We start from the raw sequence: 15,401 nt of genomic DNA, 5'->3' as shown, positions 1-15,401 counted from the left end.
TACCATCTGGTCTGTAAGTCACATCACTAATGTACCATCTGGTCTGTAAGTCACATCACTAATGTACCATCTGGTCTGTAAGTCACATCACTAATGTACCATCTGCTCTGTAAGTCACATCACTAATGTACCATCTGGTCTGTAAGTCACATCACTAATGTACCATCTGGTCTGTAAGTCACATCACTAATGTACCATCTGCTCTGTAATTCACATCACTAATGTACCATCTGCTCTGTAAGTCACATCACTAATGTACCATCTGGTCTGTAAGTCACATCACTAATGTACCATCTGGTCTGTAAGTCACATCACTAATGTACCATCTGGTCTGTAAGTCACATCACTAATGTACCATCTGGTCTGTAAGTCACATCACTAATGTACCATCTGGTCTGTAAGTCACATCACTAATGTACCATCTGGTCTGTAAGTCACATCACTAATGTACCATCTGGTCTGTAAGTCACATCACTAATGTACCATCTGCTCTGTAAGTCACATCACTAATGTAACATCTGCTCTGTAAGTCACATCACTAATGTACCATCTGGTCTGTAAGTCACATCACTAATGTACCATCTGCTCTGTAAGTCACATCACTAATGTACCATCTGCTCTGTAAGTCACATCACTAATGTACCATCTGGTCTGTAAGTCACATCACTAATGTACCATCTGGTCTGTAAGTCACATCACTAATGTACCATCTGGTCTGTAAGTCACATCACTAATGTACCATCTGGTCTGTAAGTCACATCACTAATGTAACATCTGCTCTGTAAGTCACATCACTAATGTACCATCTGGTCTGTAAGTCACATCACTAATGTACCATCTGCTCTGTAAGTCACATCACTAATGTACCATCTGCTCTGTAAGTCACATCACTAATGTACCATCTGCTCTGTAAGTCACATCACTAATGTACCATCTGGTCTGTAAGTCACATCACTAATGTACCATCTGCTCTGTAAGTCACATCACTAATGTACCATCTGCTCTGTAAGTCACATCACTAATGTACCATCTGCTCTGTAAGTCACATCACTAATGTACCATCTGCTCTGTAAGTCACATCACTAATGTACCATCTGCTCTGTAAGTCACATCACTAATGTACCATCTGGTCTGTAAGTCACATCACTAATGTACCATCTGGTCTGTAAGTCACATCACTAATGTACCATCTGGTCTGTAAGTCACATCACTAATGTACCATCTGGTCTGTAAGTCACATCACTAATGTACCATCTGGTCTGTAAGTCACATCACTAATGTACCATCTGCTCTGTAAGTCACATCACTAATGTACCATCTGCTCTGTAAGTCACATCACTAATGTACCATCTGGTCTGTAAGTCACATCACTAATGTACCATCTGGTCTGTAAGTCACATCACTAATGTACCATCTGCTCTGTAAGTCACATCACTAATGTACCATCTGCTCTGTAAGTCACATCACTAATGTACCATCTGGTCTGTAAGTCACTGATGCTAACAACAGCCATTGATCACTCGGTGCATTCTCCTTGCCTTCTCGTGTCGTCTCAGAAGTTTGTCCAGCGTTGCTTAATTGCAAAAGTTATTCTACACATTTGTAAAAAATATTCTCACATTAGTCGTGTTGTTTTTTCTGAGGGAATCAATAAATAAATATATATATATATATATATATATATATATATTTATATTTATATATATATGTATATGTGTGTGTGTATATATATATGTATATATAATGTGTGTGTATATATACATATATATATATATATATATATATATATATATATATATATACACAGTGAAGAAAATAAGTATTTGAACACCCTGCTATTTTGCAAGTTCTCCCACTTAGAAATCATGGAGGGGTGTGAAATGTTCCCGGTAGGTGCATGTCCACTGTATGAGAGATACATCCAGAAATCACAATCTATGATTTTTTAACAATTTATTTGTGTGATACAGCTGAAAATAAGTATTTGAACACCTGTCTATCAGCTAGAATTCTGACCCTCAAAGACCTGTTAGTCCGCCTATAAAAGTCCTCCTCCACTCCGCTGTATCATCCTGAATCAGATGCACCTGTGTGAGGTGGTTAGCTGCATAAAGACACCTGTCCACCCCATACAATCAGTAAGACCCAAACATTCAGCATGGCTAAGAGCAAAGAGCTGTCCAAAGACAGCAGACACAAAATGGTACAACTCCACAAGGATGGTAAGGGCTCTGGAGAAATTGTCAAGCAGCTTGGTGAAAAAAGGTCCACTGTTGGAGCAATCATTAGAAAATGGAAGAAGCTAAACATGACGCTCAATCTCAATGGGAGTGGAGCCCCATTCAAGATATCACCTGGTGGGGTCTCAATGAAGCCAAGAAAGGTGAGGAATCAGCCCAGGACTACACGGCAGAACTTGGTCAATGACCTGAAAAGAGCTGGGACCACTGTTTCCATGGTCACTGTTGGTAATACACTAAGACATCATGGTTTGAAATCATGCATGGCACGGAAGGTTCCCCTGCTTAAACCAGAACATGTTAAGGCCCGTCTTAAGTCTCCCAATGACAATTTGGATGATCCAGAAGAGTCATGGGAGAAGGTTTTGTGGACAGATGAGACCAAAATTGACCTTTTGGGTGATAATTCCACTATGCGTGTTTGGGGGAAAAAGAATGATGCGTACCATCCCAAGAACACCATCCCTGCTCTGAAGTATGGGGGTGGTAGCATCATGCTTTGGGGGTGGTTTTCTGCTCATGGGACAGGACGACTGTACTGTATTAAGGAGAGGATGACTGCAGCCATGCATTGTGAGATTTTGGCCAAAAACCTCCTTCATTGAAGATGAGTCGTGGCTAGATCTTCCAACATGACAATGACTCAAAGCACACAGCCAGGACAACCAAGAAGTGGCTTCATAAGAACCATATCAAGGTGCCGGAGTGGCCTAGCCAGTCTCCAGACCTAAATCCAATTGAACATCTTTGGAGGGAGCTGAAAGTCTGTGTTGGTCAGCGACAGCCCAGAAAGCTGAGTGATCTAGAGAAGATCTGTGTGGAGGAGTGGGACAAAATCCCTCCTGCAGTCTGTGCAAACCTGCTGAAGAACTACAGGAAACCTTTGACCTCTGTCATTGCAAACAAAGGCTACTCTACCAAATATTAATGTTGGTGTTCAAATACTTATTTTCAGCTGTATCACACAAATAAATTGTTAAAAAGTCATTGATTGTGATTTTTGGATTTTTCTTTTTAGGTTATCTCTCATGCAGTGGACATGCACCTACTGTCAACATTTCACACCCCTCCAGGATTTCTAAGTGGGAGAACTTGCAAAATAGCAGGGTGTTCAAATACTTACTTTCTTCACTGTATATAAATATATATATATATATATACTGTATACTGTATATATATCTAAAATGTGTGTGTGTGTTTTCCATGCAAATACATGCAAATAGAAGTGTTTCAAAACAAGTGATCCAGGCTCCTAAGTAGACTACTGACATGTGTGATAACGTGTTGTGTCATTTCCAGTCCTATTGTCAAAACTGTGATAAATCCACCGGATATTTGTTAATTTACTCTTCATATTTGGTTACGTTCCGCTGTAAAACAAACTTGTTTAGGTATGCATCTTGAGCAGAGTACACAGCACCTTCTGCTGTAGAAATAAACTAATAAGTGGTTTGCTTATAGATAAAATGTCCATAAAAAGTGGTAGATGTCCCCTGTTTGTTTGAGAACATAATACAACACCACAGGTAGCAGCAAGATAGCATGAATGTGCAGTAGATGAGTGTCTCCATGGTGATGCCCTGTATAGTACACGCAAAAAGAAGGTGCTGCACCACTTTTAATTTGCACCACTTTACATTTGCACGCACAGTCTTAGTAAATCACACGCCCAGATTGCACGCACTGTTTAGAAACTGGTTTTTGGATCTTAGTAAATCAGGCCCTCGTGTCTAAGTTGGGGCTGCATTGTCCATACGAGACCACATTTGTGACACACTTCAGGACTCGAGAGTGAGATGAGGCCAGACCACATTTGGGAGAAACTTTAGGACTTGGGAGTGAGACGAGTCTAGACCACATTTTGGAGACACTTCAGGACTCGGGAGTGAGACTAGCCTAGACCACATGTGGGAGACACTTCAGGACTCGGGAGTGAGACGAGCCTAGACCACATTTGAGAGAAACTTCAGGACTCGGGAGTGAGACATGTCTAGACCACATTTGGGAAAAACTTTAGGACTCGGGAGTGAGGCAAATCAGAAGGAATCCATTCAGACGATGACTCTTTTGTAGGCTAGAGGACATGAAACTCCTTTCCAAGCCTGGACCACAGGGGCTCTTCCTGGTGACATTATGCTTCTGTTCACTTGAAGCCTGGAACTGAGCCACAAACAAGATGTCTGATATCTTCTTCCACCAGGTCATCCTGCCTGAGTGCGCTATGACCTCCTTTTCTGCTTAACTCAATTCTGACCTTTTCTGCTTTCTCAACTCAATTCTCAGTCTCAGTTTCACTTGGGCTGGCAAGAGGCCACCTCCTTGAGAAAAGCAGGCATGTAAACATCAGTCTGGTTGTAGAAGTTGAGAACCTTCTGTTCCAGCCTGAAGCCAGCAGGTGGCCTCCCTCGGTGATGGTGTGTTTTCTGATGGAGATCCACGAGGGCAGGCAGACTTTCTCCTCTGAAGGCTTGAAGGGTGGAAACAGCAGCCTCAGCAACTTTGAGGCCAATCTCAGAACCTGGCCTGCTCCCGCCCTCTTGAAGAATGTCTGATGGAACCCAGATCCTAACATGAAAACAGTCTTCTGAAACCAGATCTCTTCTAGGAAGACGGCGAAAACAAACGTAGCCCCGATGTGCGCCTTCTTGAGTCTAGCCTTCAAAACCAGAGACATCGCCGAGCTCAGCACTTCTGATGATTGGAACCAGCTCAGTCCTCCTACTACTTCCTGCTGCTCAGTCCTACTACTACTTCCTGCTGCTCAGTCCTACTACTACTTCCTGCTGCTCAGTCCTACTACTACTTCCTGCTGCTCAGTCCTCCTACTACTTCCTGCTGCTCAGTCCTACTACTACTTCCTGCTGCTCAGTCCTCCTACTACTTCCTGCTGCTCAGTCCTACTACTACTTCCTGCTGCTCAGTCCTACTACTACTTCCTGCTGCTCAGTCCTACTACTACTTCCTGCTGCTCGGTCCTACTACTACTTCCTGCTGCTCAGTCCTACTACTACTTCCTGCTGCTCAGTCCTCCTACTACTTCCTGCTGCTCAGTCCTACTACTACTTCCTGCTGCTCAGTCCTACTACTACTTCCTGCTGCTCAGTCCTCCTACTACTTCCTGCTGCTCGTTCCTACTACTACTTCCTGCTGCTCAGTCCTCCTACTACTTCCTGCTGCTCAGTCCTACTACTACTACCTGCTGCTCAGTCCTCTTACTACTTCCTGCTGCTCAGTCCTACTACTACTTCCTGCTGCTCGGTCCTACTACTACTTCCTGCTGCTCGGTCCTACTACTACTTCCTGCTGCTCGGTCCTCCTACTACTTCCTGCTGCTCAGTCCTACTACTACTTCCTGCTGCTCAGTCCTACTACTACTTCCTGCTGCTCGGTCCTACTACTACTTCCTGCTGCTCAGTCCTCCTACTACTTCCTGCTGCTCACTCCTACTACTACTTCCTGCTGCTCACTCCTACTACTACTTCCTGCTGCTCAGTCCTCCTACTACTTCCTGCTGCTCAGTCCTACTACTACTTCCTGCTGCTCAGTCCTACTACTACTTCCTGCTGCTCAGTCCTACTACTACTTCCTGCTGCTCAGTCCTACTACTACTTCCTGGTGCTCGGTCCTACTACTACTTCCTGCTGCTCAGTCCTCCTACTACTTCCTGCTGCTCAGTCCTACTACTACTTCCTGCTGCTCAGTCCTACTACTACTTCCTGCTGCTCAGTCCTCCTACTACTTCCTGCTGCTCAGTCCTCCTACTACTTCCTGCTGCTCAGTCCTACTACTACTTCCTGCTACTCAGTCCTACTACTACTTCCTGCTGCTCAGTCCTCCTACTACTTCCTGCTGCTCAGTCCTACCAGTACTTCCTGCTGCTCAGTCCTACTACTACATCCTGCTGCTCAGTCCTACTACTACTTCCTGCTGCTCAGTCCTACTACTACTTCCTGCTGCTCAGTCCTACTACTACTTCCTGCTGCTCAGTCCTACTACTACTTCCTGCTGCTCAGTCCTACTACTACTTCCTGCTGCTCAGTCCTACTACTACTTCCTGCTGCTCAGTCCTACTACTACTTCCCGCTGCTCAGTCCTACTACTTCTTCCCGCTGCTCAGTCCTACTACTACTTCCCGCTGCTCAGTCCTACTACTACTTCCTGCTGCTCAGTCCTACTACTACTTCCTGCTGCTCAGTCCTACTACTACTTCCCGCTGCTCAGTCCTACTACTACTTCCTGCTGCTCAGTCTTACTACTACTTCCTGCTGCTCAGTCCTACTACTACTTCCTGCTGCTCAGTCCTACTACTACTTCCTGCTGCTCAGTCCTACTACTACTTCCTGCTGCTCAGTCCTACTACTACTTCCTGCCTGGTTTCTTCTGCTCTTGTCTCCCAGCCTTCCTTTGCAAACTCCCGTGGTCCAAGTCTACTCTGACTCGGAGGCTGGGGGTCGGCAGGACATTATTGAGCTGGAACAGCTGGTCTGCGTTGAAACTGTCCTCCCCCAAGTCTACCATGGCGACTCCCAGACAGGGTCTATTTCAAAAAGTAGTCCTCCTCCAAGTCAATGTCAACAAAATATTAAAATCACAATGAACACTTGACAAAAATGTCAACACAAACATGGAAACCCTCATAAACAAAGTACATAAGCAGGGAAGTAGTCAGCTTGTGTAAATGCTAAATAAAAAGAGAATACAACAAATCATTTTCAACTTATATTTAATTGAATAGACTACAAAGACAAGATATTTCATCTTCACACTGACAAACTGTTCTTTTGTGCAAATATTAGCTCATTTGGAATTTGATGCCTGCAACATGTTTCAAAAAAGCTGGCACAAGTGGCAAAAAAGAGTGAGAAAAGTTGAGGAATGCTCATCAAAGACTTATTTGGAACATGCTACAGGTGAACAGGCTAATTGGGAACAGGTGGGTGCCATGATTGGCTATAAGAGCAGCTTCCATGAAATGCTCACTCATTCACAAACAGAGACGGGGCGAGGGTCACCAATTTGTCAATAAATGCCTGAGCAAATTGTTGAAGTACAACATTTCTCAACAAGGAATTTAGGGATTTCACCATCCACGCTCCGTAATATCATCAAAAGGTTCAGAGAATGTGGAGAAATCACTGCACGTAAGCCATGATATTACACACCTTCCATCCCTCAGGCATCAAAAAGCCACATCAATGTGTAAAGGATATCACCACATGGGCTCAGGAACACTTCAGAAAACCACTGTCCGTAACTACAGTTGGTCGCTACATCTGTAAGTGCAAGTTAAAACTCTACTATGCAAAGCCACAGCCATTTATCAACAACACCCAGAAACACTTTGCTGGGCCCAAGATCATCTAAGATGGACTGATGCAAAGTGGAAAAGTGTCCTGTGGTCTGACGAGTCCATCCATCCATCCATTTCTACCGCTTATTCCCTTAAGGGGTCGCGGGGGGCGCTGGCGCCTATCTCAGCTACAATCGGGCGGAAGGCAGGGTACACCCTGAACAAGTCGCGACCTCACGGTAGGGCCAACACAGATAGACAGACAACATTCACACACTAGGGACCATTTAGTGTTGCCAATCAACCTATCCCCAGGTGCATGTCTTTGGAGGTGGGAGGGGCCTATCCCCAGGTGTATGTCTTTGGAGGTGGGAGGAAGCCGGAGTACCCGGAGGGAACCCACGCATTCACGGGGAGAACATGCAAACTCCACACAGAAAGATCCCGAGCCTGGATTTGAACCCAGGATTGCAGGACCTTCGTATTGTGAGGCAGACGCACTAACCCCTCTGCTACCGTGAAGCCGTCTGACCAGTCAACATTTCAAATTGTTTTTGGAAACTGTGGACAAAAAAGGAAAAGAACCATGGGGACTGTAGTAAGGTGAAAGTGTTCTAGGCAGCATGTGATGGTATGGGGGTGTATTAGTGATTGTTGTAGGGTGAAAGTGTTGTAGTCAGCATGTGTGATGGTATGGGGGTGTATTAGTGATTGTTGTAGGGTGAAAGTGTTGTAGTCAGCATGTGTGATGGTATGGGGGTGTATTAGTGATTGTTGTAGGGTGAAAGTGTTGTAGTCAGCATGTGTGATGGTATGGGGGTGTATTAGTGATTGTTGTAGGGTGAAAGTGTTGTAGTCAGCATGTGTGATGGTATGGGGGTGTATTAGTGATTGTTGTAGGGTGAAAGTGTTGTAGTCAGCATGTGTGATGGTATGGGGGTGTATTAGTGATTGTTGTAGGGTGAAAGTGTTGTAGTCAGCATGTGTGATGGTATGGGGGTGTATTAGTGATTGTTGTAGGGTGAAAGTGTTGTAGGCAGCATGTGTGATGGTATGGGGGTGTATTAGTGATTGTTGTAGGGTGAAAGTGTTGTAGGCAGCATGTGTGATGGTATGGGGGTGTATTAGTGATTGTTGTAGGGTGAAAGTGTTGTAGTCAGCATGTGTGATGGTATGGGGGTGTATTAGTGATTGTTGTAGGGTGAAAGTGTTGTAGTCAGCATGTGTGATGGTATGGGGGTGTATTAGTGATTGTTGTAGGGTGAAAGTGTTCTAGGCAGCATGTGTGATGGTATGGGGGTGTATTAGTGATTGTTGTAGGGTGAAAGTGTTGTAGTCAGCATGTGTGATGGTATGGGGGTGTATTAGTGATTGTTGTAGGGTGAAAGTGTTGTAGTCAGCATGTGTGATGGTATGGGGGTGTATTAGTGATTGTTGTAGGGTGAAAGTGTTCTAGGCAGCATGTGTGATGGTATGGGGGTGTATTAGTGATTGTTGTAGGGTGAAAGTGTGGTAGTCAGCATGTGTGATGGTATGGGGGTGTATTAGTGATTGTTGTAGGGTGAAAGTGTTGTAGTCAGCATGTGTGATGGTATGGGGGTGTATTAGTGATTGTTGTAGGGTGAAAGTTTGGTAGTCAGCATGTGTGATGGTATGGGGGTGTATTAGTGATTGTTGTAGGGTGAAAGTGTTGTAGTCAGCATGTGTGATGGTATGGGGGTGTATTAGTGATTGTTGTAGGGTGAAAGTGTTGTAGTCAGCATGTGTGATGGTATGGGGGTGTATTAGTGATTGTTGTAGGGTGAAAGTGTTGTAGTCAGCATGTGTGATGGTATGGGGGTGTATTAGTGATTGTTGTAGGGTGAAAGTGTGGTAGTCAGCATGTGTGATGGTATGGGGGTGTATTAGTGATTGTTGTAGGGTGAAAGTGTTGTAGTCAGCATGTGTGATGGTATGGGGGTGTATTAGTGATTGTTGTAGGGTGAAAGTGTTGTAGTCAGCATGTGTGATGGTATGGGGGTGTATTAGTGATTGTTGTAGGGTGAAAGTGTTGTAGTCAGCATGTGTGATGGTATGGGGGTGTATTAGTGATTGTTGTAGGGTGAAAGTGTTCTAGGCAGCATGTGTGATGGTATGGGGGTGTATTAGTGATTGTTGTAGGGTGAAAGTGTGGTAGTCAGCATGTGTGATGGTATGGGGGTGTATTAGTGATTGTTGTAGGGTGAAAGTGTTGTAGTCAGCATGTGTGATGGTATGGGGGTGTATTAGTGATTGTTGTAGGGTGAAAGTTTGGTAGTCAGCATGTGTGATGGTATGGGGGTGTATTAGTGATTGTTGTAGGGTGAAAGTGTTGTAGTCAGCATGTGTGATGGTATGGGGGTGTATTAGTGATTGTTGTAGGGTGAAAGTGTTGTAGTCAGCATGTGTGATGGTATGGGGGTGTATTAGTGATTGTTGTAGGGTGAAAGTGTTGTAGTCAGCATGTGTGATGGTATGGGGGTGTATTAGTGATTGTTGTAGGGTGAAAGTGTTGTAGTCAGCATGTGTGATGGTATGGGGGTGTATTAGGGATTGTTGTAGGGTGAAAGTGTGGTAGTCAGCATGTGTGATGGTATGGGGGTGTATTAGTGATTGTTGTAGGGTGAAAGTGTTGTAGTCAGCATGTGTGATGGTATGGGGGTGTATTAGTGATTGTTGTAGGGTGAAAGTGTTGTAGTCAGCATGTGTGATGGTATGGGGGTGTATTAGTGATTGTTGTAGGGTGAAAGTGTTGTAGTCAGCATGTGTGATGGTATGGGGGTGTATTAGTGATTGTTGTAGGGTGAAAGTGTTCTAGGCAGCATGTGTGATGGTATGGGGGTGTATTAGTGATTGTTGTAGGGTGAAAGTGTGGTAGTCAGCATGTGTGATGGTATGGGGGTGTATTAGTGATTGTTGTAGGGTGAAAGTGTTGTAGTCAGCATGTGTGATGGTATGGGGGTGTATTAGTGATTGTTGTAGGGTGAAAGTTTGGTAGTCAGCATGTGTGATGGTATGGGGGTGTATTAGTGATTGTTGTAGGGTGAAAGTGTTGTAGTCAGCATGTGTGATGGTATGGGGGTGTATTAGTGATTGTTGTAGGGTGAAAGTGTTGTAGTCAGCATGTGTGATGGTATGGGGGTGTATTAGTGATTGTTGTAGGGTGAAAGTGTTGTAGTCAGCATGTGTGATGGTATGGGGGTGTATTAGTGATTGTTGTAGGGTGAAAGTGTGGTAGTCAGCATGTGTGATGGTATGGGGGTGTATTAGTGATTGTTGTAGGGTGAAAGTGTTGTAGTCAGCATGTGTGATGGTATGGGGGTGTATTAGTGATTGTTGTAGGGTGAAAGTGTTGTAGTCAGCATGTGTGATGGTATGGGGGTGTATTAGTGATTGTTGTAGGGTGAAAGTGTTGTAGTCAGCATGTGTGATGGTATGGGGGTGTATTAGTGATTGTTGTAGGGTGAAAGTGTTCTAGGCAGCATGTGTGATGGTATGGGGGTGTATTAGTGATTGTTGTAGGGTGAAAGTGTGGTAGTCAGCATGTGTGATGGTATGGGGGTGTATTAGTGATTGTTGTAGGGTGAAAGTGTTGTAGTCAGCATGTGTGATGGTATGGGGGTGTATTAGTGATTGTTGTAGGGTGAAAGTTTGGTAGTCAGCATGTGTGATGGTATGGGGGTGTATTAGTGATTGTTGTAGGGTGAAAGTGTTGTAGTCAGCATGTGTGATGGTATGGGGGTGTATTAGTGATTGTTGTAGGGTGAAAGTGTTGTAGTCAGCATGTGTGATGGTATGGGGGTGTATTAGTGATTGTTGTAGGGTGAAAGTGTTGTAGTCAGCATGTGTGATGGTATGGGGGTGTATTAGTGATTGTTGTAGGGTGAAAGTGTTGTAGTCAGCATGTGTGATGGTATGGGGGTGTATTAGGGATTGTTGTAGGGTGAAAGTGTGGTAGTCAGCATGTGTGATGGTATGGGGGTGTATTAGTGATTGTTGTAGGGTGAAAGTGTTGTAGGCAGCATGTGTGATGGTATGGGGGTGTATTAGTGATTGTTGTAGGGTGAAAGTGTGGTAGTCAGCATGTGTGATGGTATGGGGGTGTATTAGTGATTGTTGTAGGGTGAAAGTGTGGTAGTCAGCATGTGTGATGGTATGGGGGTGTATTAGTGATTGTTGTAGGGTGAAAGTGTTGTAGTCAGCATGTGTGATGGTATGGGGTGTATTAGTGATTGTTGTAGGGTGAAAGTGTTGTAGTCAGCATGTGTGATGGTATGGGGGTGTATTAGGGATTGTTGTAGGGTGAAAGTGTGGTAGTCAGCATGTGTGATGGTATGGGGGTGTATTAGTGATTGTTGTAGGGTGAAAGTGTTGTAGGCAGCATGTGTGATGGTATGGGGGTGTATTAGTGATTGTTCTAGGGTGAAAGTGTGGTAGTCAGCATGTGTGATGGTATGGGGGTGTATTAGTGATTGTTGTAGGGTGAAAGTGTGGTAGTCAGCATGTGTGATGGTATGGGGGTGTATTAGTGATTGTTGTAGGGTGAAAGTGTTGTAGTCAGCATGTGTGATGGTATGGGGTGTATTAGTGATTGTTGTAGGGTGAAAGTGTTGTAGTCAGCATGTGTGATGGTATGGGGGTGTATTAGTGATTGTTGTAGGGTGAAAGTGTTGTAGTCAGCATGTGTGATGGTATGGGGGTGTATTAGTGATTCTTGTAGGGTGAAAGTGTTGTAGTCAGCATGTGTGATGGTATGGGGGTGTATTAGTGATTGTTGTAGGGTGAAAGTGTTGTAGTCAGCATGTGTGATGGTATGGGGGTGTATTAGTGATTGTTGTAGGGTGAAAGTGTTCTAGGCAGCATGTGTGATGGTATGGGGGTGTATTAGTGATTGTTGTAGGGTGAAAGTGTGGTAGTCAGCATGTGTGATGGTATGGGGGTGTATTAGTGATTGTTGTAGGGTGAAAGTGTTGTAGTCAGCATGTGTGATGGCATGGGGGTGTATTAGTGATTGTTGTAGGGTGAAAGTGTTGTAGTCAGCATGTGTGATGGTATGGGGGTGTATTAGTGATTGTTGTAGGGTGAAAGTGTTCTAGTCAGCATGTGTGATGGTATGGGGGTGTATTAGTGATTGTTGTAGGGTGAAAGTGTTCTAGGCAGCATGTGTGATGGTATGGGGGTGTATTAGTGAACAAGACATGACTAACTTACACATGTGTGATGGTATGGGGGTGTATTAGTGAACAAGACATGACTAACTTACACATGTGTGATGGTATGGGGGTGTATTAGTGCCCAAGACATGACTAACTTACACATCTGTGAAGGCACCATTAATGCTGAAAGGTACATACAGCTTTTGGAGCAACATATGTTGTTATCATGGACGCCCCTGCTTGTTTCAGCAAGACCGTAACAAGCCAGGTGTAACATCATAGTTTCATAGTAAGAGAGTGCGGGTACTAGACTGGCCTGCCTGTAGTCCAGACATTGAACATGTGTGCAGGCTCAAATATGAGGCAGGAGACTGTTGAACAACTTAAGCTGTACATCAAACAAGAATGGGAAAGAATTGCACTTCAAAAATGTGTCTCCTCAGTTCCCAAACCTGCACTGAGTGTTGTTCAAAGGAAAGGCCATGTAACACACTGGTAAAAATTACTTTTTTGAAACATGTTGCTGCCATTACATTCTAACTTCATGAATATTTGCAAAACAAAATAGCAAAGTTTGTCAGTGTGAAGATGAATGATAAATGGGTTGTACTGGTATGGCGCTTTTCTACCTTCAAGGTACTCAAAGCGCTTTGACACTACTTCCACATTCACACACTGATGGAGGGAGCTGCCATGCAAGGCGCTAACCAGCAGCCATCAGGAGCAAGGGTGAAGTGTCTTGCTCAGGACACAAAGGATGTGACGAGGTTGGTACTTGGTGGGGATTGAACCAGGGACCCTCGGGTTGCCCACGGCCACTCTGCCACTGCGCCTTTGCAGTCTATTCAATTGAATATAAGTTGAAAGGGATTTGTTGTATTCTCTTTTTATTTAGCTTTTACACAAGATGACTACTTCCCTGCTTCTGGGGTTTGTAATAAAGTCACATTGAAGATTTAACAGTAGGATCTTAACAACCATGGCCGTGTCAGACATGCTTCAGAAAGTGTCAGAAAATAGTTCAGTTTGAAAATGTCAACAAATGATTCAAATCACAATAAGATCTTCAAAATAAGTCAAATTTAAGAAATACTTCAGAAAGTGTAGGAAAATAGAGCAACGTGTGAAAATGTCAACATGGACACCAGAGAAGAACTTTTCTCGGCGGCTGTGCTCTAAAGGGTGAGCAAGGCTGAGGCGTCTTACTGCTTGCGTGTGCCTTGGTCTGACTACGGTCCCTTTGGTTGGTCTGACTACGGTCCCTATGGTTGGTCTGACTGCGGGCCCTGTGGTTGGTCTGACTACGGTCCCTTTGGTTGGTCTGACTACGGTCCCTATGGTTGGTCTGACTGCGGGCCCTGTGGTTGGTCTGACTACGGTCCCTTTGATTGGTCTGACTACGGTCCCTTTGGTTGGTCTGACTATGGTCCCTATGGTTGGTCTGACTACGTTCCCTTTGGTTGGTCTGACTACAGTCCCTATGGTTGGTCTGACTCAATCCCTTTGGTTGGTCTGACTGCGGTCCCTATGGTTGGTCTGACTACGGTCCCTATGGTTGGTCTGACTGCGGTCCCTATGGTTGGTCTGACTACGGTCCCTATGGTTGGTCTGACTACGGTCCCTATGGTTGGTCTGACTACGGTCTCTATGGTTGGTCTGACTACGGTTCCTATGGTTGGTCTGACTACGGTCCCTTTGGTTGGTCTGACTACGGTCCCTATGGTTGGTCTGACTACGGTCCCTTTGGTTGGTCTGACTACGTTCCCTTTGGTTGGTCTGACTACGGTCCCTTTGGTTGGTCTGACTACGGTCCCTATGGTTGGTCTGACTACGGTCCCTCTGGTTGGTCTGACTACGGTCCCTATGGTTGTCTGACTACGGTCCCTATGGTTGGTCTGACTACGGTCCCTTTGGTTGGTCTGACTACGTTCCCTTTGGTTGGTCTGACTACGTTCCCTTTGGTTGGTCTGACTACGGTCCCTATGGTTGGTCTGACTACGGTCCCTATGGTTGGTCTGACTATGGTCTCTTTGGTTGGTCTGACTACGGTCCCTTTGGTTGGTCTGACTACGGTCCCTATGGTTGGTCTGACTACGGTCCCTATGGTTGGTCTGACTACGGTCCCTATGGTTGGTCTGACTACGGTCCCTTTGGTTGGTCTGACTACGGTCCCTTTGGTTGGTCTGACTGCGGTCCCTGTGGAAGAATTACTTTTCCTGTTTTATCAAGTTTTTTTTAGCTCTCATTTTTACTTTTTTCTCTCACTCCATGCAAAGAATAAACTGCCAGACAACAAGATGGCGAAACCAAAGTTGATAGTTGATACTGACACCTGATTGGCCGTTAGCTAGTCCCTCCCACTGATCAGTGATCACTTCCTGCGTTGCTCGGTTACCAGAGAGCGAGAGCCATTGTTTATGCAAGCCATGTTGTATTGATATCATCATGCAAGCCACTTCAGGTTACGTATCGAAGGCATGTTGTATTGATATCGACATGCAAGCCACTTCAGGTTACGTATCGAAGGCATGTTGTATTGATATCGACATGCAAGCCACTTCAGGTTACGTATCGAAGGCATGTTGTATTGATATCGACATGCAAGCCACTTCAGGTTACGTATCGAAGGCATGTTGTATTGATATCGACATGCAAGCCACTTCAGGTTACGTATCGAAGGCATGTTGTATTGATATC

General features: G+C 44.7%; 1 protein-coding gene across 1 annotated transcript in view; it reads left to right on the top strand.

Annotated features, from left to right (window-relative positions):
• LOC133552031 (phospholipid phosphatase 3-like) overlaps positions 1-15,401 on the top strand; it is a 44,576-nt gene that overhangs the window by 13,824 nt on the left and 15,351 nt on the right. The gene's annotated exons all lie outside the window — the stretch shown is intronic.

Source organism: Nerophis ophidion, linkage group LG04 (assembly GCF_033978795.1).
Source record: "Nerophis ophidion isolate RoL-2023_Sa linkage group LG04, RoL_Noph_v1.0, whole genome shotgun sequence".
Taxonomy (NCBI): Eukaryota; Metazoa; Chordata; class Actinopteri; order Syngnathiformes; family Syngnathidae; genus Nerophis; species Nerophis ophidion.
The sequence above is the reverse complement of the archived record's forward strand: the minus strand, read 5'-3'. Positions and strand labels throughout refer to the sequence as shown.